Below are 24508 nucleotides of genomic sequence, written 5' to 3' on the forward strand. Positions count from 1 at the left end.
CAGCCTGACATTGTGGTGGTTGACAAACAACAGAGGAAAGCCGTTGTGTTTGACATGGCAATACCAAGCGATGGCAACATCAGGAAAAAGGAACATGAGAAACTAGAGAAGTACCAAGGGCTCAGAGAAGAGCTGGAGAAGGCCTGGAAGGTGAAGGCAACAGTGGTACCCGTGGTCATCGGAGCACTCGGGGCAGTGACCCCCAAACTGGAGGAGTGGCTACAGCAGATCCCTGGAAGAACACCAGACATCTCGGTCCAGAAGAGTGCAGTACTGGGAACAGCAAAGATACTGCGCAGAACCCTCAAGCTCCCAGGCCTCTGGTAGAGGACCCGAGCTCGAAAGATGAGACCACCCGCGGAGGGTGAAGGACAAAGTTTTTTTTTGTTTTTTTTTTTGTTTTTGTTTTTTTTAATATATATATATATATATCCTTCCTCTTATGTTCGCTTTCTGTTACCATCTCTTATGTTAACGGGTCGGTTTTGACCCGTGTCTTAAATCAGCTGTAAAATACACTAAAAACAATTAGCTATCATCCAATTTGTTTCTCATCTCTTGGTTACCTTGTTAGGCTTCCATATCCATGAAAATATTGGTTTTAATATTTTTGGTGTGGGCCTCTGGGCCTTTTTTTTGTCAGTATACCCCTCGATTTCAATTAAAAAAAAAAAGGTAAAATGATCCTCAACAGAATCATATAAATAAATAAATAAAAGGTTGTTGTGTTACCTGACTATTACTAAGCACTATTAGAACACATCTCTTAAATAAATTTGTTTTATTTATTTTTTAATTTTAATATTATTAACTATAGTAACATCTATGGTGTTACGGGTCAGTTTCGAACCATATATATTTACTTCAAGAAAAAGGCAAAAAAGTATTTTTTTCAGCAATAGAACTTTAATAAAAACACAAAATGAAAAGCAGAACAGGTCATAACACAAAATATAGATTTTCAAGGTCAAACAAACAACAACCAATCCAGCAAATCAAACCAAAATACCAAATCAGAGTAAAAGTCTCTGTGTGCAAGAACATGCATGTGTATGTGTGTGTTTAGATGCATGTGTGGCAAAAAGTTACACTTTTAGTGTGTTCTTTGCAGAGATATTTCTTGCACTTGAAGCACAATACGTTTGTCTTTCTGTCCTTACTGCTTGGGCAGACTTGACACCTCTTTCTTTTAGAATCAGGTGGCCTGAGTGGGGTTGTGGCTGTGGCTGTTCTGGTTGGTGTTGAGGCAGGGCTGACTGAGGAGGAAGCTGTTGTGGATGCTCTTTGTGTTGCTGAGGGTGTGGACGGAGTGCAAGGTGAGCTCTGCAGCTGTCTGACCGAGGCGGCAGCGTCTGGGTCTCTGGGCAACTGTTCCCTTCGCTCAATGTGTGGCTTGACAAGTGAATTTCCCAGCTCCTCAAGAAACATTCTCTGCTTGGCTTTTTTTGGTTGAGTTCCACCCTTGGTGGATGTGGGTCCACAACACAAATGCGTTACATGCAGACACATCAAGGATGTTGTAAAACACAACCATTGGCCATCTCCTGGTCATTCGCTGGCAAGTGTAGGTGGCAGTCAGCTTGTCCAGGTTGTCCACTCCTCCTTTGTTTTTGTTATAGTCGAGGATGATTGTGGGCTTTTTGTCACTTCCTGATGACACAGCTGCATCTTTGTGAAGAGTCGACATAAGTATCACATTCCGTTTTCTTTTGGACAATATGAGACAACAGTGGTGGTGTCTGTAAAAGCAAACTTTGAGGAAAGTGGAGCCCTGTCCTTCACCTGCAAGATTTCAGCAGGTAGCTCAGGTTTATTTTTCTTCACTGTGCCCACCATGGTAAGTTTCCTCCTGAGAAGTTCTTGTCCAAGGTCATAGCTGGTAAAAAAATTGTCACAAGTGATATTGTGACCCTGCAGTCCAGCAGTCATATCGAGGACCACACGTTTTCCTTGGTTCTTCTTGGGGATGCCACTCGCAGCTTTGCCTGTGTAAATCTGTAGATTCCAGGCATAGCTGGTTTTTGCATCGCAGGCTGCCCAGATTTTTATGCCGTACTTCCCTGGCTTACTGGGTATGTATTGCCGGAAGGGGCATTTTCCTCGGAAAGGGACAAGACGTTCATCCACTGTCACCTCTGCCCCTGGGTTGAACATCAGTGGAAGGAGCTGCGTCCATCTCTCCCAGACATCCCTGATGGGGGCAAGCTTGTCAGATCTTGCTCTGGTATCTCTGTTGTCAAATCTGAGGACTCTTGATATCATGCGAAAGGTCTGAAGTGACATTGTTGCTTGTGGAAAATATTTCTGCCTGTCGATGCGTCCCAAAGACTATCAGTGGCCTCATTGCAGGATCTGTACACTCCAGCAAGAAGAAGAACACCAATATAGGCATCCAGGTATTCCTCATCAATGTCTTTCCACATGTCGCCCTGGACTTTTTTTTTTCCTTCCAGGTTTGTCATAGCAATGATGACTTTTTAGTGACAATGGCATAAATAGCTCAAAACATGTCTTGATGTCACTGACTCTTGTCACAGCAAACCTTGTGATTCCAGGGGTCATTTTGATGACATTTGCAGCAGCTGCCCTGCCATGTTCATCATGAGGTACTGAGCTCCAAAAGATCTTACCATTTTTGGACTTGAATCTTTCAGCAGGAGCAGCTTCACCACCGGTGACCTCCTCATCAGACTCATCAGATGTGTCTGTGTCTTCTGGATGATACTCCACATTGTCTTCCTCCTCAGAAACCTGCTCATCCGTATCGCTATGCTGCTCTGTGTCCTCTCCCTCATTTTCACCAAAAGGCTATCCAGAACTTGGGTCACTGTAAGTCCTCTTCTCATTTTCGCATGCTGCAAATTGGAGATGTGCACTCTGCAAGTCAAATGACCACTCAAATGAGTGGAATTGACGTAACATGTCTGGACATGCCCGTCTTTGTTTGTTTTGTTTTTGTGCAGGAATACTGGAGAACAAGGCAAAATGAGCATCCCCTAAAGCTCACATGATTGGGAGAGGAGCTGTCTGTCAGTGTTTTGGCTGACAGTTCACTTATGATTTAAGTTTTGGTTCTAATTATTGCTTTATAATCTGACTTTTATAACAGGGTCGAAACCGACCCGAACAACACAAAGGTCATAATTTCAACCAGAGCATTTTATAATTTAGTGAAAAAATTTTTTTTTGTTTTATTTTGTTGATAGAGGTTCTTGACAAAGTCAAAAAGCCTTGACGCAATAAACTAATTTACGTGTTTTTTAATGCATTTAAAACTTGGAAACGGGTCGGTGCCGACCCGAACACCAGAGGAAGGATATATATATATATATATATTGTATAAAAAAACATTGCCTTGAGAGATGGATGAATTGCACAATGATTTGATTGCAGAGGATACAGCAGGTGTACAGTGCACAGTGTAAATGCATTTTATTGCACAGAAAATAATTTCACAGTATACTTTAAATGATATATGTGTATACACACACACACACACACACACACACAATAATGACAACGTGAAAGAAGTTTGTTTGAAATCTTTGCAAATGTATTAAAAATAAAAACCGAAAAAAAATCACACGTACAGAAGTATTCCCAGTCTTTGCTCAATACTTTGTTGAAGCACCTCTGGCACCAATTACAGCCTCAAGTCTTCTGAGTATGATGCTACAAGCTTGGCACACCCATTTTTGGGCAGTTTCTTCTTTGCAGGACCTCTCGAGCTCCATCAGGTTGGATGTCTCTGTACATTGCTGCATTCATCTTTCCCTCGATCCTGACTAGTCTCCCAGTTCCTGCTGCTGAAAAACATCCCCACAGCACGATGCTGCCACCACCATGCTTCACTGTAGGGACGGTGTTGGCCAGGTGATGACGGTGCCTGGTGTCCTCCAGACATGAAGCTTGCCATTCAGGCCAAAGAGTTCAGTCTTTGTTTCATCAGACCAGAGAATTGTGTTTCTCATGGTCTGAGAGTCCTTCATGTGCCTTTTACTGAGGAGGGGCTTCCGTCTGGCCCCTCCACCATACAGGCCTGACTGGTGGAGTGCTGCAGAGATGGTTGTTCTTCTGGAAGGTTCTCTCTCCACAGAGAAATGCTGGAGCTCTGTCAGAGAGACCATCGGGTTCTTGGTCACCTCCCTGACTGAGGCCCTTCACCCCCGATCGCTCAGTTTGGCCGGGTGGCCGGCTCTAGCAAGAGTTCTGGTGGTTCCAAACTTCTTCCATTTACGGATGATGGAGGCCGCTGTACTCATTGGGACCTTCAATGCTGCAGAAATGTTTCTGTACCCTTCCCCAGAACTGTGCCTTGATACAATCCTGTCTCAGCGGTCTACAGATAATGCCTTGGACTTCATGGCTTGACATGCACTGTTAACTGTGGGACTTATATAGACAGGTGTGTGCCTTTCCAAATCATGTCCAATCAACTGAGTTTACCACAGGTGGACTCCAATCAAGTTGTAGAAACATCTCAGGTATGATCAGTGGAAACAGGACGCACCTGAGCTCGGTTCTGAGTGCCATGGCAAAGGCTGGGAATACCGGGGAGTACATGTGATTTTTTTCGTTTTTTATTTTAATACATTTGCAAAGAACAAACTTCTTTCATGTTGTCATTATGTGACATATGTGTGTATTGTTTGTAGAATTTTGAGGAAAATAATAAATGTAATCTATTTTGGAATATAGCTGTAACATAACAAAATGTGGAAAAAGCGAAACGCTGTGAATACTTTCCGGATGCACTGTATATATATAAATAATAGATGGACTGTACAAAGTAAATACAGATATAATTAATTGCACAGTATAATTACATGGTATACATCTGAATAATGTGCAATATGTATTATTTGTATAGATATTATATTATAAATGTGTATCAAATGTGTATATAATATGAACACGTATTAATAACAGGATAAGAGAGATAAATAAATATGGTTAAAATTTTCAGCCATTTAACAATTAGAAATTTAAAATCTTATTACACAGATGTGTTTACCATCCCCTTAAACTCCCCAGTGTGCTCTCAATTCAGTATTTACAACTTCCAATCCTTTGAAAAACACTAATATTTCCTAAAAACTGCAATTACGTAGAGGCCTGCCATGCAGCTTGATACAAATCAGCACCACAGTTACAGTTCTTCTGATTTTCAAAGTATTGTTGTAAATAGGGTTGTAAAAAGATATATTTACTAAATACATCAAATTTTTAGTACAGCCAAACTAGTATTACACTTCATCTTTGTTAAGAAAAAGTAAATACATTGGTTTATTTCATATATTTTAGTGAGCATTCTAGAGGCCTACCATGCAGCTTGATACAAATCAGCATAAGAAGCGTAAACAAATATATCTACTAATATATATCAAAATATATAATCTACTAATATATATCAAAATATATCAAATATCTAGTACAGCCGAACTGGTAATTACACTGCATCTAAATAATCTATCTTAAATAAAAATGTTGATTTATTTAAGATATTCTAGCCAAAACAGGAGTCGAGCATCCCATGGGTTCCAGCTTCTGCATAACGTCAGCGACTCCCAGCTGGCACAGGACAAGACATTGGACAGACATTAAAATTTAGTTGAAAATGAAAATCTGGTTGATTTCAAAACCCAGCTTGACATCAATCTCCAACGTTGGACAGACGTTGAAGTTTGGTAGGAAATCAAAATTTGATATTCATCAAAACTCAACATTAGCTGTCAAATTCCAACTTTAAAGAAAGATGTTGAAATTTGGTTTGGATTTTGTTGGTATGACATCAAATTTTTAACAGAGCCATGTTTTTTGTTGTAAATGAAAAATCAATACTGAGAAACTTGGATGATGCCATTGTTGATTTTAAAAATATTAAGTTCACATAATTAAACAAAAAATGCCCGGAACTCAGACCCCACTACCACAGAGTCTTATAGAAAAGTTGTTTTTTTCCTGCCACCTTCGCCCATACTGACTGGGGCATACTTCAGGCAGAAGGCAACAGCAACAATGTTTGCCTCTGTTTCTTTCGTCGTCCTCTGGACACTCTGGAAATATTTGAAACTGTAAATCTATGGGGAAAATAGGATACAGATATAAGATAGGCTACAGTAAGCAGTAAAAACATTAAGTTGCAGACATTCTTAGGGGCGATGCACATTTAACACATTCTTGCATAGACATGCTGTGACTCCTCAAAAGTTAAAAAGATTTCAACTTTGGATGCTGGTGCACAAACAGCGAGCAGCTGGCTACGTTCTGGGAAAAAACATGAATGCCTGCAGCTCTCTTTGTTTTAAAGACGTCAAAGAATGTAAAGTAGACATCTATCCAGCATGTTTACACCAGAAAATAATTAAAAACAGTGTACTGAAAATCTGACATTTCTTGCGGGTAGTGGCCAAGTCGTTCACAGGTAGCCACTATGGTAACTGGTTTTCAATTTCAATTCAATTCAACAGGCTTTATTGGCATGACATTTGACATGTGTTGCCAAAGCACAATTACGAGTGAGGATATATGCTTTTTACTTGTGACAACATTGAAAATACGGAGCTTTGTAAAGACAAGCTTGCCTCCCCCTACCATTATATCACAGTGTCTTTTCACAGCACCTTAGCTGAATGAAAAGAAAAAAAATCTATGCTGAGAGTTCTCCACCACATTTTGCTGTCATTTATGGTCACGCTAGTTTCTCTGTACTCACATGTTTGACCGTTTTATGGCAGGCCTTAGCTCCTACACAGACACACACACAGTGGGGGGGGGGCATTTGGGGGCACATTTGAGCACATCCCAGCCCTTCCTTACCTACTTACCCAGTCTCTCTTTACTTTTCCTCCCTATTTGTTATAAGAGCAGCGTGGCTCCTTTAAGGAACAGGGCAGTGCGTAGTGAGTGTGTGGGCGAGTGAGAGAGAGAGTGACGGTGACTGCACTCAGAGCAGACAGGTGTTGCCGATCGGAGCAGAGGGAGAGGTTAGCAGTCAAGTTGTGTAGTGGCAGTAAATGTATAGTGTAGGTTACAGTGTGCCCATGAATAAACACTGCAGCTCCTCAATACCCAAGACGTTCCCGTGTCTTCCCTCCCAGCTGCTGGTAAAAGTGAAGGTGGTTAGCCCCGAGGTTAGCATCAACTTCAGCCCTGGAGGAAAACAAAGTCTTTCCTGTGTTTTGTCAGCGCATTCTTTGTTTACAAAAAAAAAGTCTGGAGAGAACTTTTTCTTATGAAAAAATGGCAATGTAGAAGTGTCCACCTTTAAAGGATCCATCAAAAAAAGTCCTTTGTCCAGCCCCAAACCTACAAAACTACGTAAAATCAGGCATGAAACAGCACGCCAGCTACAATTTAAAGGTCCATCCAACAGTCTTTGCACGAACTGCAGACGAAAAGTTGCATTTCTGCTTTGAAGATGGATCAGTCCTTGACCACCTTCCTCTTTAGGCAAAAACAATACATTTTGTGAGACCCAATGTAACCTATCCCAAAAAAATCCACCAGGATAGCCTGGATTTTTGAAAGTAGCTGCAAAGGAGGATCTACACAGGTAAACTTATGCCATAAGGAAGAGGCCACCAAATTATTAACAATTAAAATGCGTCCTCTGTATGACAATTTTGGAGTCAAATACTTCCATTTGTCTAGGCGTCCTTTGACTTTTTCAATCAAACCTTCCCAGTTTTTCTGTACTATTGTTTCATTACCTAAAAAGACACCCATATTGTTACCATATTGTTTGTAGCAGGAAGGGACTACAAACTTTCATTTTGTTATACAACCTTGCGTTGTAAAATGATAAATAAATTACCCTGATACCTTGATGTCGGGGTTCAGTCTCAGACTATTGGCCTTAACTTGCACAAAGCTCAGAAAAAGGCACATCCCTTAGCTTAGCGCAATTCCTGGATGTCTATGGGATCATGTAGCTGCTTTTTGATTCCATAGACAGTCAATAACTGAGATTAAGCTAAGATTTCCTAATATTGTTATTTGACATAACTTCAACCTGCACAACATAAAGGTGGCTGACTACAAAGATATTTATTAGTTTGTATGATCATGATAAGTAGGAACATTTGTCAAATCTCTACAACTCTAAACTTTCCATTTAACCAATTGACAGATATTTAGGCTATTCCACAGAGCTGTCATTTTTAGATTTAAAAAAATTACAGTACATCAGTCAAGGAAGTGGTTATATTTTTGCAGTATCTGTCTGTCAGCAAGATTACACAAAAAGTTCTGAATGAATTTACATTTAACTTTGTGTAGGTTGCTCCTGAGCCAAGGTAGAAATGATTCAATTTACACGCTTATCGGCCCAAAGATGCAAGAAGTTTATACTCTATAGAAGTTTTAACTTATTTATGACATGTTCACCTTTCTGCCATGTTTAGCAGCACATAGCATTTTTAACCACCAGATGTTGGCCAAAAGCACAACTTCCGTTAATTTAACAAACCCACTCCTATTGGACCAAAATATCAAAATGACTTCAGTTTCTATTCTTACACAAAATATAAAATTCAAGCATTTTTAATGACCCATGTCTCCTTATGTCTATTTTCAAAAACTTTGAAAGGGAAAAGAGGGAGATGGTGATCCCGAACCCAAACTGGGATCTGATTCCACAGGAGAGGAGCTTGATAACTGAAGGCTCTGGCCCCCATTCTACATTTGGAGACTCTAGGAACCACAAGTAACCTTGCATTCTGGGAGTGCAGTGTTCTAGTGGGGTAATACGGTATTATGAGCTCTTTAAGATATGATGGTGCCAGACCATTAAGAGCTTTGTAGGTGAGGAGAAGGATTTTAAATTCTATTCTGGATTTTACAAGGAGCCAGTGCAGAGAAGCTAATATTGGAGAAATATGATCTATTTTCCTACTTCTTGTCAGTACACATGCCGCAGCATTCTGGATCAACTGAAGAGTCTTAAGGGACTTATTCGGGCAGCTGGATAATAAGGAATTGCAGTAGTCCAACCTAAAGTAACAAATGCATGCACTAATTTTTCGGCATCATTTTGAGACAGGATGTGCCTGATTTTTACAATGTTACGTAGGTGAAAGAAGGCAGTCCTTGAAGTTTGTTTCATGTGCGAGTTAAAGGAAAAATCCTGATCAAAGATAACTCCGAGGTTCCTAACGGTGGTGCTGGAGGCCAGGACATTGCCATCTAGAGTAACTATATCTTTAGAAAATGTGTCTTGGAGGTGTTTGGGACCAAGTACAATAACTTCAGTTTTGTCTGAGTTTAACATCAGAAAACTGCAGGTCATCCAGATCTTCATGTCCTTAAGGAATGCTTGAAGTTTAGTTATCAGAATCAGAATCAGAAATACTTCATTGATACCCGAAGGGAAACTCTTTGTTACAGTAGCTCGCCTTTATGTCAGTGCACACAGGAAGAAAGTACTAGCAAAAAATATAATACACTATAAAACACTATAAAACAGGTCAGAAAATAAATTAAGTACCAGGTGGGTATAAGTATAAGATAAAATAAGTGTGAAGTACCAAGTGGGTTTACCAGTTGATATACAGTATAGTAAGATACAGTATAATAATACAATGTAACAAAATAAGTAATAACTAATAAGCAGTGGTGCATGTACTGTCGAGTTAAGTGTAGCTTATTGAGATTATTAAGATATTGCACAGCAATAATGGAGGTATATAATATCAATGTCAATAAATAGGAAAAACTAACATGGGAAAACTAAATATTGCACGGGAGTAGTACACAGAATATTGCACAATTATTCAAGTAGGGCAGAGATGTAATGATCAATGTCCAGTTTAGTGACCTAGGGTCATACAGACTAACACTTACAGAGAGGAGTTATAGAGTTTGATGGCCACAGGCAGGAATGACTTCCTGTGGCGCTCTGTGGTGCTTTTTGGTGGGATGAGTCTTCCACTGAAGGTGCTACTTTGCTTGACCAGCACGTCATGGAGTGGGTGGGAGACACTGTCCAAGATGACATGTAGTTTGGCCAGCATCCTCCTCTCTGACACCACCGCCAGAGAGTCCAGCCCAACCCCCACAATGTCACTGGCCTTTAAGGATCAGTTTGTTGAGTCTGTTGGCGTCCACTACCTTCAACCTGCTGCCCCAGCATGCAACAGCATACAGGATAGCACTGGACACCACAGACTCATAAAACATCTTCAGCATTGTCCGGCAGATGTTGAAGGACCTCAGCCTCCTCAGAAAATAGAGGCGGCTCTGGCCCTTCCTGTAAACAGCTTGAGTGTTCTTGGTCCAGTCCAATTTGTTATCCAAGTGTACTCCCAGGTACTTGTAATCCTCCACAATGTCCACACTGACCCCCTGGATGGAAACCGGGGTCGCTGGTGCCTTGGCCCTCCGTAGATCCACAATCAGCTCCTTAGACTTTGTCGCATTGAGCTGCAGATGGTTCTGCTCACACCATGAGACAAAGTTACCCACCACAGCCCTGTACTCAGTCTCATCACCACCGCTGATACATCCCACCACAGCAGAGTCATCAGAAAACTTCTGAAGGTGGCAGGACTCTGTGTGGTAGCTGAAGTCCGTGGTGTAGATGGTGAAGAGGAAGGGAGAGAGGACAGTCCCCTGAGGGGCTCCAGTGTTGCTGACCACGCTGTCCGACACACAGTGCTGCAGGCGCACGTGCTGTGGTCTGCCAGTCAGGTAGTCTACAATCCAGGACACGAGGGGGGCATCCACCTGCATTGCTGCCAGCTTCTCACCCAGCAGGGCAGGCCGGATGGTGTTGAAAGCACTGGAGAAGTCAAAAAACATGATCCTCACCGTGCTTGACGGCCTGTCCAGGTGGGTGTGGATGCGGTTCAGCAGGAAGATGATGGCGTCCTCAACTCCTAGCCGGGGCTGGTAGGCGAACTGAAGGGGGTCCAGGAGGGGTCTGACCATGGGCTGCAGCTGTTACAGCACTAGTCTCTCCAGGGTCTTCATTATGTGGGAGGTCAGTGCCACCGGTCTGTAGTCCTTGGAGCCACTGGGACGCGGCACCTTCGGCACAGGAAGGAGGCAAGATGTCTTCCACAGAACAGAACAGGGACCCTTTGAAGACTCAGGCTCAGGTTGAAGACATGTTGAAGGACTCCACATAGCTGGGGGGCACAGGCTTTTAGCACCCCGGGGCTAACGCCATCAGGGCCTGAAGCCTTGTTTGAATGGACTGGTTAGTTTCATCTGGCTTGATCGATAGATATAATTGGGTATCATCTGCATAGCAATGAAAGTTTATGGAGTGTTTCCTAATAATATTGCCTAGATGATGCATATATAAGGTGAATATACTCGGTCCAAGCACAGAACCTTGTGGAACTCCGTGACTAACTTTGGCGTGAGCGGAGGACTCACCATTAACATTTACAAACTGAGATCGATCTGATAGATAGGATTTAAACCAAACCTTAGTGTGGCTCCTTTAATGCAAATTACATGTTCTAGTCTCTGTAATAGGATGTGATGGTCAATGGTGTCGAATGCAGCACTAGGAAATAACAAGACAAGTACAGAGACAAGTCCATTATCTGATGCAATTAAAAGGTCACTTGTAATTTTCACCAGTGCTGTCTCTGTGCTATGATGTACTCTAAATCCTGACTGAAAATCCTCAAGTAAACTACTGTTATTTAGAAAGTCACACAACTGATTGGGGACTGCTTTCTCAAGGATCTTAGAGAGAAAGGGAAGGTTAGATATAGGTCTATGGTTGGCTAAAACCCCTGGATCAAGAGTGGGCTTTTTAAGAAGCAGTTTAATTACAGCTACTTTAAAGGATTGTGGTACATAGCCTGTTAATAAAGACAGATTGATCATATCCAGAAAATAAGTGATATGGGTAAAACGTCTTTAAGCAGCCTAGTTGGAATGGGGTCTAAGAGACCAGTTGATGGCTTAGATGAATTAATCGTCGAAGTCAGCTGAAGAAGATCGACAGGAGCAAAGCAGCCAAAACACACATCAGGTTCTACAGCTGTTTTGAACACAAGTCGGCACTGGTTGAAGACAGGACTTGATGAATTTTTTCTCTAATAGTTAAAATTTTATCATTAAAGAAGCTCATGAAGTCGTTACTACTGAGGGCTATAGGAATACATGGCTCAATAGAGCTGTGATTCTTTGTCAGCCTAGCTACAGTGCTGAAAAGAAACCCGGGGATGTTTTTATTTTCCTCTATTAATGATGAGTAGTAAGCTGCTCTGGCATTATGGAGGGCCTTCCTATATGTTCTATTGCATGTCTGTCCATCCTGGGAGAGAGATCCCTCCTCTGCTGCTCTACTTGAGCTCGCTAACATTTATTTTTTGTTGTTGTTGTTAATGGAGTCTGGTGGTGATAGTAGCGATATAAATGGCAGTTTCTGGTTAAACAAAAGGTCTATCTATAGGGATCTATTCCATAATGCTGTCAGACACATACAATAACAATCTGAGCCAGTGGCAAACACAAGCACTTTTAGTGAACATACTTTGATGGGTGCATTTGTCCCCAAGGATTGTGTTGCCACCATTGCAGCCATTACGGAAAAACTGTGAATTTATTTATTTTAACCAAACCAGGTGATTGTTGGAAACACTGTGAAAAGACTAACAAAGACGGTTTTGGTGAGTTTTTTTTTTTTTGTTCAGTTTGAAGTGTGTTAAATGGAGTCTGGTTGGCCGTACCGCCCATTTGTTCTGGTCTGAGATGCTGTGCTCTAGTGCGACATCTAGTAGCAGTGAATTTCATATATATAACCTTTTAAAAGGTCCAGTGTAAGATTTAAGAGCTAAGCTAACCCAGGTCGGACCTAAGTCTACTCCTGGCTAATGTCGTCAGACCCTAGACCTCAGAATTATTTTACCTAAATTCCACCAGCATGTCCACATCCCCACCAAGGAAAAAAAATACTGTGGACCATGTTTACACGAACATTTCTGGCAGCTATAAAGCTCTCCCTCACCCCCATGTTGGTCATTCAGGCCATATTGTCCTGCTTCTCCTGCCTACTTATATCCAGCTGATAAAAAGGGTCAAACCATCAGTACAAACAGTTAAAATGTGGACAGATGAAGCTACAGCAGCTCTACAGGACTGTTTTGAGTGCACAGACTGGCTTATGTTCAGAGATGCCGCCACCCAGGAGAACCACATCAGCCTTGAGAAATATACATCATCAGTGACATCATACATCAGCAACTGTGTTGATGATGTGGTGATCACAAAGACACAAAATCATTCCCCAACCAGAAAGCCTCAATGAATGGAGAGGTGAGGGCTCTACTCAGAGCCAAAAAAGCTGCTTTTCAGTCAGGAGACAAGGAAGCTTACAGCACTAGCAGAGCAAGACTGAAAGCTGGCATCAAGGAGGCAAAGCTGAGACATCGGGAGAGACTGGAGAGAGCCCTCAACACCAACAACACCGAAGATATGTGACATCACAGGTTACAAAAGCAGGAGCAACCCCATCATGTGTGAGGCCTGTTACCAGATGAGCTCAACACATTTTATGCTCGTTTTGATCTCCTCAACAAAGAGTCAGCTGTAAAGTCTACTCTGCCGCCAGAGGACCGGCCACTGTCAATATCCACAGCGGATATGAGAAGAATCCTGCTGAGAGTGAATATGAGTGAAGCTACTGGGCCTGATAACATCCCAGGCCGTGTACTAAGAGAATGTGCCAACCAGCTAGTTGATGTCATTACTGACATTTTTAACATATCACTGTCACAGGAGATTGTTCCATCTGCTTCAAGACAGTCACCATTGTCCCTGTACCTGAAAAGTCTGCAGTGTCGAGTCTAAATGACTATGCCCTGTGGCTCTCACACACTTTTTCCAACATTAGTTTTGCAAATGGAACTCCTATTACTCACAGCAGCACTATAGGTAGTGCTGCATAGTGTTGTGTGTTTGCATGGGTGTCTGCCATGTGTGGCCTGTGTTTGATTGTTTATGGTGTGTATGTTTATTTTTTTGTGTTTGTTATATGTTGTGCCCACACTGCAAACCAATGTCCCTTTGAGATAATAAAGTTAATCAAAAACTCAATCATCAGAACATTGGAACTCATCTTGGAACTCATCCTCTACTCTCCAATAATATGGCTGTCTAACATAGTTGTTCGAAATATCTTGTGCTGGACCAAAGTATTGGATAAAGTGACTAACTAATGGACTGACCACTGCTAGTGAGTCAAAAACAGCAGACCATAGCTAAACGAAGATGACTGCTAAATTTAAATTGTCACCATTTGTTGAACTCAACGACTAAACCTTAAAGCTGCTATAATCAATATTTTTTATATTAACAATGAAGAAAATGATCACGCAACCCTGCAGTTCCCCTCAGCTTTGCAGGGCGTTTCAGTATCTTTCAGCTCATTGTTTTGGTTTTACGGCCCACAACTTTACTGTTTTGGTTCAGAGAAAAAGCTGTATAAACCCACTGTATGTATCGTCTACCAATGTGTGGTCACATTTGTGTTAATGTCTTTTGTTTATATGTATAATCAACATGTTTCCACAGTACACTATGTTCATTCTAGCTTTCATTTCATGAGTAATTAACATGCTTCCACAACGTACGCTGTACATTCTAGCTTGTAGCCATCAGGGGGCATTGTGGCGCTTTACTTTGCTCTAGGACAGTCTTAACAGCGAGATGATCGTTTTTTACGGCATTTACGTCAAGATGTGCGTTGGTTTCCTCATTCTGCTGAGTGAGGCCAAACGAACAGAAGTGAAGTTGCCCTGTCTTATTTATTTCTCCGGTTTGCAGGTTTGTGGAGAAGAAATCTAAGTTAATTAAGTTTTGCTGTATAAACATGTAGCTTAATATCTGAGTAACCAGGAAATAGATTCTTGTAAGGATACACTGATGTGTTTGTATTGTACTTGTAGTTGGATTTTCCTGTGTGCCGTATTAGCTATAAGATGGCGCCGCGGCCATATACCAATGTTAGCAGTATGCTAGGTTTTATTTTAAGGCTACCTGAGACAACCTAGAAGTGTATCAGTTATTGTTATTTGGTTTGCTGAACCAACAGAGCTGATAACTCAATAAATAGACTGAATGCTGGAATGTGGAAACTGTAGCCATATTGTGTCATAATGTGACTGTATTTTATTTTTAAGTGTCTTTTTCATATGTAGATACAATATGACAGTACATAAATGAACATGCTGAAACAGTGTAATATAGATAAATGGGCTTATATTGTCTATGGTGAATTAATTTATTCTGCTGAGCGAGGCTAAATGAACAGAAGTGAAGTTGCCCTGCGTCATTTATTTCTCCTGTTTGCAGAAATTATTATCTGTCTATTTGGTACCAGCCTATGCCTGAAACATGTACACTACCTGCTCAGTAGCAGACAGACACAGTCAGAGAGCAGCTGGTGAACATAGTAGAGCATTTAGCAGCTAAAGAGCCAGGTATTTCCCTCAGGACCAAAAACAGAACACGATTGGACTTAACATTCATCAGGTGACACAAACAAGACTCCTAATGAATGATAATGTTGCTCCGTATCTGCTGGATATGTAAATAAGCTATTATTTGCTAATGGAAAACCAAAAAAACTATTTCTCCTCACGGATGGAGATGATATCATTAACACATGTACAATGTTATACAATCCAATACAACAGTCCTGCAATAAAGCCTATCTTTATGAAAGTCATGATGTTCAGTTTTTGATTAAATGGTTAGAAAGGCGATCGGTGATCATTTTTTAGGCTGTAGAGGGTAGCGGTGTCATGTCCACCCCTGCAGTTCATGTCTCTCTCAGTTTCAGTGGTTTTTTTCTCTCTAAGCTTGTCACAGTAGAGTTTTTACTTGAGATTATGTTGTTGCCTGTATGTCTGTCTAAGCAGGCTGAGTATAATCTAGGCTTGGTCAATGTCTTGAGTAAGAACAAATGAATTACATGTCTACAGCCTACAGGAGGATTGCACTGACAGGACATCAGAGACACAAAAAATATACAACAAATAAACATCTTTACAAATAGCTCACAAATACTTGGTGCCAAGTTTTGGATTAGTGCAGGTTTCCTGACGATGCGTACAGTTCAAGATGCTGCGGTGGGAAATCAAGTCTGTATGTGTACAGTTCTATGCATGCATGCATTTGCACATCTGTTGTGTGTGTGTGTGTTTGCCCCAGCTGCACCCTGCCATCCCCCATGTTATCCCTTCTGACCTTGTTTAACCTGGAATCCAATCAGATTTGTGCAAAGACCGGAGGGACTATCAGATGTGTCAGCTTCAGCTCGCCACGGACTTCACAGCCAGATGTTCACTATGGCATCTGCCTTGCAGTGCTTAAACGCTCACTGTTTCTTTCTCATCCTGTCTCTATCTCCGTCTGTGTTGCCACTCTCCACTATGTTCATCTCTCATTTTTTCCTAATGTCTTTGAATATACTACTTTGCACGCACAATATTTATGCCATTCATTTTCACTGCAAAAATGCCCTATCAAAGTGAAAACATTTTAGATATGAGCATTCTTTTGTTTGAAATAAGCAAATGTGGTTGCCAGTTCAGTTAGTGATTTTCACTTGATAACATTTCTTAAAATAAGTCAGGATGTCCAGCTACCAGAAGACTAAAAATAATATTAGAAGGCTTCTTGGATTCTTGTTTAGTGTAGTTAATTAAATTACAAACCATTTCATTCTCAGTACTAGGGGATCAAATCACTTAAAATAAGATTAGTGTCATTCTTGTTTCCAGATAACAAAATACATAGGCAAGACTTACAGAAGACGTACAGAATCTAGCCAAACCAAAACTGCTAATTAAGACAAAGCAAGTGACATTTACTTTAATTAAATCAAACAGTCTTGCATAGTCAGCATTAGATTGCAGATAAAGCAGTGAAGTGTAGTGTACATGTCTATTGAATAGTGTGATGTCTATTTCCTGTTGGTTTTAGTTTCCATAGGTGACACTTCTTTTTCATGTCTAGCAATGGTAGATGTAGTTGCTCGTGCCATCTGAGCACTTCTTCTATGAGGGTCTGTATTCATAAAGTGTTTATCATAGTAAATGGAAGTTCTCCTAAATGTCAGAAGTTCCTGGAGTTCAATTGCGATTCAACTCGTGGGTCTGCATTGGCAGCATTGTGCACCACCAAGTCTCCTGCTGCATGATGCTCCTCAAACAGCAGCAGCCTTTGGCCACCAGCAGGATACAAGAATCAGACGTCTTTTGATGGCAGCCTCGAGCTGCACGTTTGTTTTTGTGTGTGTCACCAACTACACTGGGTGGTCATGAAGCTGACTTCAGTGTTCTGTAGACTGTTCCACACTTGTCATGTGATGCAATGACTTCTGAGCCAGCACCCCTGACTGATGAAGACCGTGAGAGGAGTTTGAAAGGCCTGAAAAAGATAGTGGACTTTTGAGCTGAGAAAATTTTGTTGCATAAAATATCTAATATCAGTTTGATTTGCACCAGAACATGTAACTACCAGCTGACCTGGTGAAAAATGTAAAGTCAATAAAAAGAACTAGACTAGAAAGCCCACAGATAAAAACTGTTACCACCAACATGTGTGTTGTGTGCCAGAAACGAGCCCATGCTGACTAAGTAAATATCCTTCTCCTCACCTACAAAGCTCTTAATGGTCAGGCACCATCATACCTTAAAGAGCTCATAGTACCTTATAACCCCATTAGAACACTGCGCTCCCAGAATGCAGCGTTACTTGTGGTTCCTAGAGTCTCCAAAAGTAAAATGAGAGTCTTCAGTTACCAAGCTCCTCTCCTGTGGAATCAGGTCCCAGTTTGGGTTCAGGAGGCAGACACCATCTCCACATTTAAGAGTAGGTTTAAGACTTTCTTCTTTGACTTTCCTCTTTGATAAAGCTTATAGTTAGGGGACTGGGAGACTTCCCACTGAGCTCCTCTCTCCTCCTCTCCCTCTCCATTTGTATACCTTTTAAGACATTAAGGCATGTTACTAACGCAACATCTTCTCTCTCCCGTAATTTTGTGCTTTGTCATCTCTCTCCTCTCTCCTTCTCTCGCTTTCAGCAGGTATTTCTGCCTCCGGAGCTGGAGAGTCTGGATCTGTGACCCAGCCCAACCGGCAGCGGCGGATAGCCGCCCACCCTGAGTCTGGTTCTGCCCGAGGATTTTGCACCATAAACGATGTTTTTCCTTGCCACTGTCACCAAATGCTTGCTAATGGTGGGATTTGTTGGGTGTCTGTAAATAATATTATAAAGAGTACGGTCTAGACCTGCTCTATAGGAAAAGTGCAATGAAATAACATGAATGAATTGGCACTATATAAATTTAAAATATAATATAATAAATATAATAATAAAATTGAAATGAATACATAGACGACACACTGGGCAATAGAGTAGGCTAGTGATTACAGTCGTGGATCCTAATCATATTTATAGTTTGCTCAACAAGCATAATATGTCCCTGCAATTGTAGGCAGGTAACCTTAATGCATCCTTATCTGCCCTCTGATATTGTGTTATGTAGTTTCTTAGATACTTCATCATATAAACGTCATGCGAAACACAAGAAAAACTGTCGAGGCGCAGAACTGAAACTGTAAAAGCTTTAACAAACTGTGTACAGATGTGAATCCAGATAAATGTTGCCTACTCAACACTCACTTTATGTATATATATAATGTAATTCATTAAGTATCGCTGTCTATTCTGAGGCCTTGCAAGCTTTACTTTTTAGTGCCACATATCAAATGAGACGAGGGGAAAATTCTCTTCAGGTCATGGTTATTGAATGATATTTTGCGGAACACACCGTGGCTTATGTAAGCTCCAGGTTAGTCACATTCTCTTTCCCTTGCTCGGCCTCCGTGAGATGAGATTAATTCAGCAGTCACCATGCAGCCACTGCCTCAGTCTGACATGTTTGCTCTCTGGCTGCAAAATAATCTGAGAGCTGGATCAGAAAAACTGGGAACCGAGTTTTAGTGTAACGCTCTGGGCAGCTGCCTGCTGAGATCTCTATCTTATTAATTCATGTGTCAGTGATTTGTCATAATATCTTTATATCTCCCAATCTCTGAGCAGGGATCTTGAATGACACTCTCCCAGGCTGTACAAGAGAGAATTCCTGTCTCTATCTTAATATTTAACTAGCACTGTGAGATGTATTTAAATATACCCTATAGACAAGCTGATTCTCTACATCATCATACTGGAGCTTCTGCAGATTTCCATGAAGTCATGTTTGTGCTAACATTCCTGTTTCAAAATCAGTTCAATAACTCAAAATCTTACTGTTCATTCAATCTATATCATCCTACGGAGCCCGGGAGGTGTTATGGAAAAAAAAGTCATAATTTGTGCTCTCTAAGTAGTCATTTGTACGCATGGAGTTCTTAAATTGTGTTCTTGATTTAATATCATTTTAAATATTTTTCCTCCTCTTCTCTTTTAGAAGGCTGAAAACACCTTTGCCGTGGCACCAAGTCAGTCAGCCGGAAGTTTGAAAAAGACAGAAAGACCTCTGTTTTCCTCTGTAACATTAGTTATTACATTACTTCACTTGATGGTTCATGTACAGTGAATGAAGAGTGGGTAAAACTTTTGATTTACTTCAGGTTAGAATGTTATAAATGTCACTTAAAGTTTAGGGTGATTAAGATAAAAGGTCTATAGTGTTGGCGTAGTTGTTTTTGTTAGCACATCAACTACATCATCTAGCTAATGTTAAGATAGTAACATCAGATGCGCTCCTTTGTCATTAACACAAGTCTCATTTTTGCTTCATACTAATTTGAAGAATAGACACTTTCTACAGCAACGTGGTATTCCAGAATTGACAGTGGATGCACTAATAGAAGAAAAGGTAAGCTGACTTTAAAGATTTAAGTTTTGGCTTTTTATGTGATTGTTAGGGCACAAACATGGTCCACACAAGTACGCGAACGCAGATGTTTCGAGCTACGCAAGATCGATTTCACAACTAGGAGCCCTATAGCATGAAACAAGGGAAAGCTGACCCCTTCTGTTTGGGTTCACTTCCGCTCAAAACAACCATGGCTGACCAATTCGACAAAGCTCTTGCTGAACATGTCCGTATGCATCGCCATATTTATGACACTTTGTCACCGATTCATTCATACAGGAATGCAATTGAAACGCTTGGGAAAAATGCTCTTACAACAGACAAAGAAAATGTCAAGAGAAAATGGAATCAGTGCATGAGCTACGGGCAAGAAAGAAGTGGAGGAATGTCCATAGTGGGAATGCTGTGAGCTGATTTGGATTCCCAGCCATTCTGGAAATGCTCGGGTGGCTCCTCATACAGCACCTAACCACCGAGTTCAACTTTGATCATTTTGTTACATTAAGTATTGTGTCAGGTCCCTCATCCAGTCAACAATTCAATTCAGTTTTATTTATATAGTGCCAATTCATAACAGAAGTTATCTCATTGCACTTTTCATATAGAACAGGTCTAGTCCGCAGTCTTTAAAATATTATTTACAGAGACCCAATAAATCCCACCAGGAGCAAGCATTTGGCGGCAGTGGTAAGAAAAAACTTCCTTTAAGAGGCAGAAACCCTGGACAGAACCAGACTCAATGGTGGGCGGCCTTCCCATTTGACTCAGTTTTCATACGTCTTGTGACAGACTAGTACAGAAAACACTTACCTTAAACCATGAACCAGGAGCTCCTTCTTAACCCTTCAGATAGTGATCTTTTTGAACTCCTGAAGTCTCGGAGTCCTCTCCATCTCCAAACATCCAACCTTGTCAGCAACCTCAGTTGCACTCAGCAATCTATATTCCCCAGCACTCTCGGCTTTCATCCTCTGACAACTCCAATGTTGTTGGGCCTTCGCCTCCCAGCAGCTCCAGGGGAGGTCCCATTTTCTTTGGCCACCTCAGTTCCTCCTACCTGGATACCAGCCATCAGAGCTGCACAGACCGCATCCACGACAGCGATCCATGATGGTGCCATAGGTCAAAACCCACTGTTTCCTCCTGTTTCTTCTTTTTCCCCTTTCTCCGCACAGGCTATCTGTCTCTGTACATAGACAAAGTCTTAGGATCCATGATCCTACTAGCATTCTTTGGCTTTCTGCGCTTCTCAGAGTTCACCGCTTCTACCCTCAACTACCATCCATGTAGTGACAACAGCAGGGGAGTGAATGTCTCCCCACACCAACACACAGCAACATAGTTTATGACCCGGTGGAATTCCATGAGGGAAGGTCTGAATAAACTCTGCTCAGACCTCTGGATGCAAACTGACTTCCCCTCTCAAACAGTAAAGGTGTCAATTTAGACACTTGCCAGACAAGACCAGAGCTTTCCACTCTGGAGGAAAGTCATGTCTTGTGGAGCAACAGCAAAATTTAAAGTCAATAAATTGACTCTCTGGATAAGTTAAACTAAAGAAGGAGAGACTAACAACACTATCTTCTCCTCCCTATCTGTCTCTCTCACACACGTCACACACATGCAAACCAACACACTCTTTCTTCTCTCACCTCCTGATGTGGTCTGAGATAAGGTTTGACAGACAACTATCATACAAGTTGAAAGTACATTCCAAAGTAAAAGAAATGTGATATCTTGCTTTGTAACCCAAGTCTGAATTAATGTGAATTAGCTATATAACCAAGCAGTAACCTAGCTAACATTAATCAGCACGTTTCCTTGATGTGTAAACCAACTTTAATTTTTGTAGGACATGAAATGAGCAAGTTATTAATTCAGGGAGTTAACCTCTTGTTTACCAGGTGACCACATTGCCACCTGTCTCTGCAACCATTGCCATTATGAATCTGTATAATATTGTAGCTATTATACTGTATTAAGCAAACTGTATTGTTTAAGCTTATTAGTAGTGTTTAAAATGTTTAATGTTAGTTTCATTTAAGTTAATGAAAAGTCTCAGATAACTGGTTGAATGATCTGCTGAAATAGTTGTTGGTTGAATAATTTTTCTCTTAATGTTTCATAGCTACTGTGCTATTATTACAGTTGTATGCAAAAGTTTAGGAACCCCTGACAAGTTCCATGATTTTCATTTATAAATATTTGGGTGTTTGGATCAGCAATTTCATTTTGATCTATCAAATAACTGAAGGACACAGTAATATTTCAGTAGTGAAATGAGGTTTATTGGATTAACAGAAAATGTGCAATATACATCAAAACGAAATTAGACAGGTGCATAAATGTGGGCACCCTTGTCATTTTGTTGATTTGAATACCTGTAACTACTTAGCACTGATTAATTGGAACACACAATTGGTTTGGTGAGCTCATTAAGCCTTGAACTTCATAGACAGGTGCATCCAATCATGAGAAAAGGTATTTAAGGTGGCCAATTGAAAGTTGCTGTTCTCTTTGACTCTCCTCTGAAGAGTGGCAACATGGGGGCCTCAAAACAACTCTCAAATGACCTGAAAAAAAACGACTGTTCTACATTATGGTTTAAGGGGAGGCTACAAAAAGTTATCGCAGAAATATAAGCTGTCAGTGTCCACTGTGAGGAACATAGTGAGGAAATGGAGGACCACAGGCACAGTTCTTGTTAAGGCCAGAAGTGGCAGGCCACATAAAATATTGGAGAGGCAAAGGCGAAGGATTGTGAGAACGGTCAAAAACAGCCCACAGACCACCTCCAAAGACCTACAACATCAACTTGCTGCAGATGGTGTCACTGTGCATCGTTCAACAATTCAGCGCACTTTGCACAAGGAGAAGCTGTATGGGAGAGTGATGCGAAAGAAGCCTTTTTCTGCACACACGCCACAAACGGAGTCGCTTGAGGTATGCAAACACACATTTGGACAAGCCAGCTTCATTTTGGAATAAGGTGCTGTGGACTGATGAAACAAAGATTGAGTTATTTGGTCATAACAAGGGGCGTTATGCATGGCGGCAAAAGAACACAACGTTCCAAGAAAAACACTTGCTACCCACAGTAAAATTTGGTGGAGGTTCCATCATGCTGTGGGGTTGTGTGGCCAGTGCCGGTACTGGGAATCTGGTTAAAGTTGAGGGTCGCATGGATTCCACTCAATATCAGCAGATTCTTGAGAATAATGTTGAGGAATCAGTCACAAAGTTGAAGTTACGCCGGGGCTGGATATTTCAACAAGACAACGACCCAAAACACTGCTCAAAATCTACTCTGGCCTTTATGCAGAGGAACAAGTACAATGTTCTGGAATGGCCATCCCAGTCCCCAAACCTGAATATCATTGAACATCTGTGGGGTGATTTGAAGCGGGCTGTCCATGCTCGGCAACCATCAAACCTAACTGAACTGGAGATGTTTTGTAAGGAGGAATGGTCCAAAATCCATTCATCCAGAATCCAGACACTCATTACAGGCTATAGGAAGCGTCTAGAGGCTGTTATTTCTGCTAAAGGAGGCTCTACTAAATATTGATGTGATTTTTCTGTTGGGATGCCCAAATTTATGCACCTGTCTAATTTCGTTTTGATGCATATTGCACATTTTCTGTTAATCCAATAAACCTCATTTCACTACTGAAATATTACTGTGTCCTTCAGTTATTTGATAGATCAAAATGAAATTGCTGATCCAAACACCCAAATATTTATAAATGAAAATCATGGAAATTGTCAGGTGTTCCTAAACTTTTGCATACAACTGTATGTCTCAAATAATGATTGTATGGGCATAGTGATATTTGAGTATGTGACATTTGCACGTAAAACTTAAATTACATTCACTGGAGTCAGAAAATATGAATAGCCGTGCTAAAAGTTTCAAACAAAGGAATAGAGTTTTCGGCGCGAAAGCCGTCCTTTCACCAATATAGCAGCCCTTGGGCTTATGTTTTTTTGGTCAGAATTCAAATTAAAAGTCCAAACAGAAATATATATATATATATATATATATATATATATAGCAGGGGTTCGAATCCCCCTCGGGGCGCAATGAGCAATGACCCATCATCCAGTGTGGGTCCTTAGGCAAGACCCTTCACGCTGCTGCCTACCTCATGATGATGATGAGTGACGATGAAATACATGACATGCCGGCTCAGACGTTGGCCGGCCAAACAAGGTCTGCGTCAGGTGTTGGGGAACCAGGGCATCGAGACGACAAATGGGCTACTGGAACAAGAAGGAAATGGGCGAGATGCGATAATAAGGCTCTGTTGGAATGCTACTACTCCAGTAACCCTAGTCAGAGGGGTTACATGCACAGGATGTGGGATGAATGGTTACTTCGAAACCCACAATCAAGGCTTACGGCTTACGGCTTAGTAGCTCAGTGTTCCAACATCCACAAGCGGCAACTACTATCACAACTTGAGATTGACGAGGTACAACACAAATGCTATGGCAAGGGGGAGCCAGGACTACAGGTCAGAGGGGAGCATCCAGCTCTCCCCAACCAGAGATTGGGTACGAAGCCCCAAGAGAAATCGCGCTGAACGAGGCAGCGACTGACCTGAAAGATAAGATCATGGCGAGGATGAATACAAGGCAACCCCGACGCCA

The 24508-nt window shown here is 41.3% G+C and overlaps 1 pseudogene; it reads right to left on the bottom strand.

The window, feature by feature from the left end:
• Window positions 1-1013: 1013 nt before the first annotated feature.
• Window positions 1014-20975, bottom strand: LOC122877702 (annotated as a pseudogene).
• Window positions 20976-24508: the final 3533 nt, after the last annotated feature.

This window comes from Siniperca chuatsi, linkage group LG1 (genome assembly GCF_020085105.1).
Source record: "Siniperca chuatsi isolate FFG_IHB_CAS linkage group LG1, ASM2008510v1, whole genome shotgun sequence".
Classification (NCBI taxonomy): domain Eukaryota; kingdom Metazoa; phylum Chordata; class Actinopteri; order Centrarchiformes; family Sinipercidae; genus Siniperca; species Siniperca chuatsi.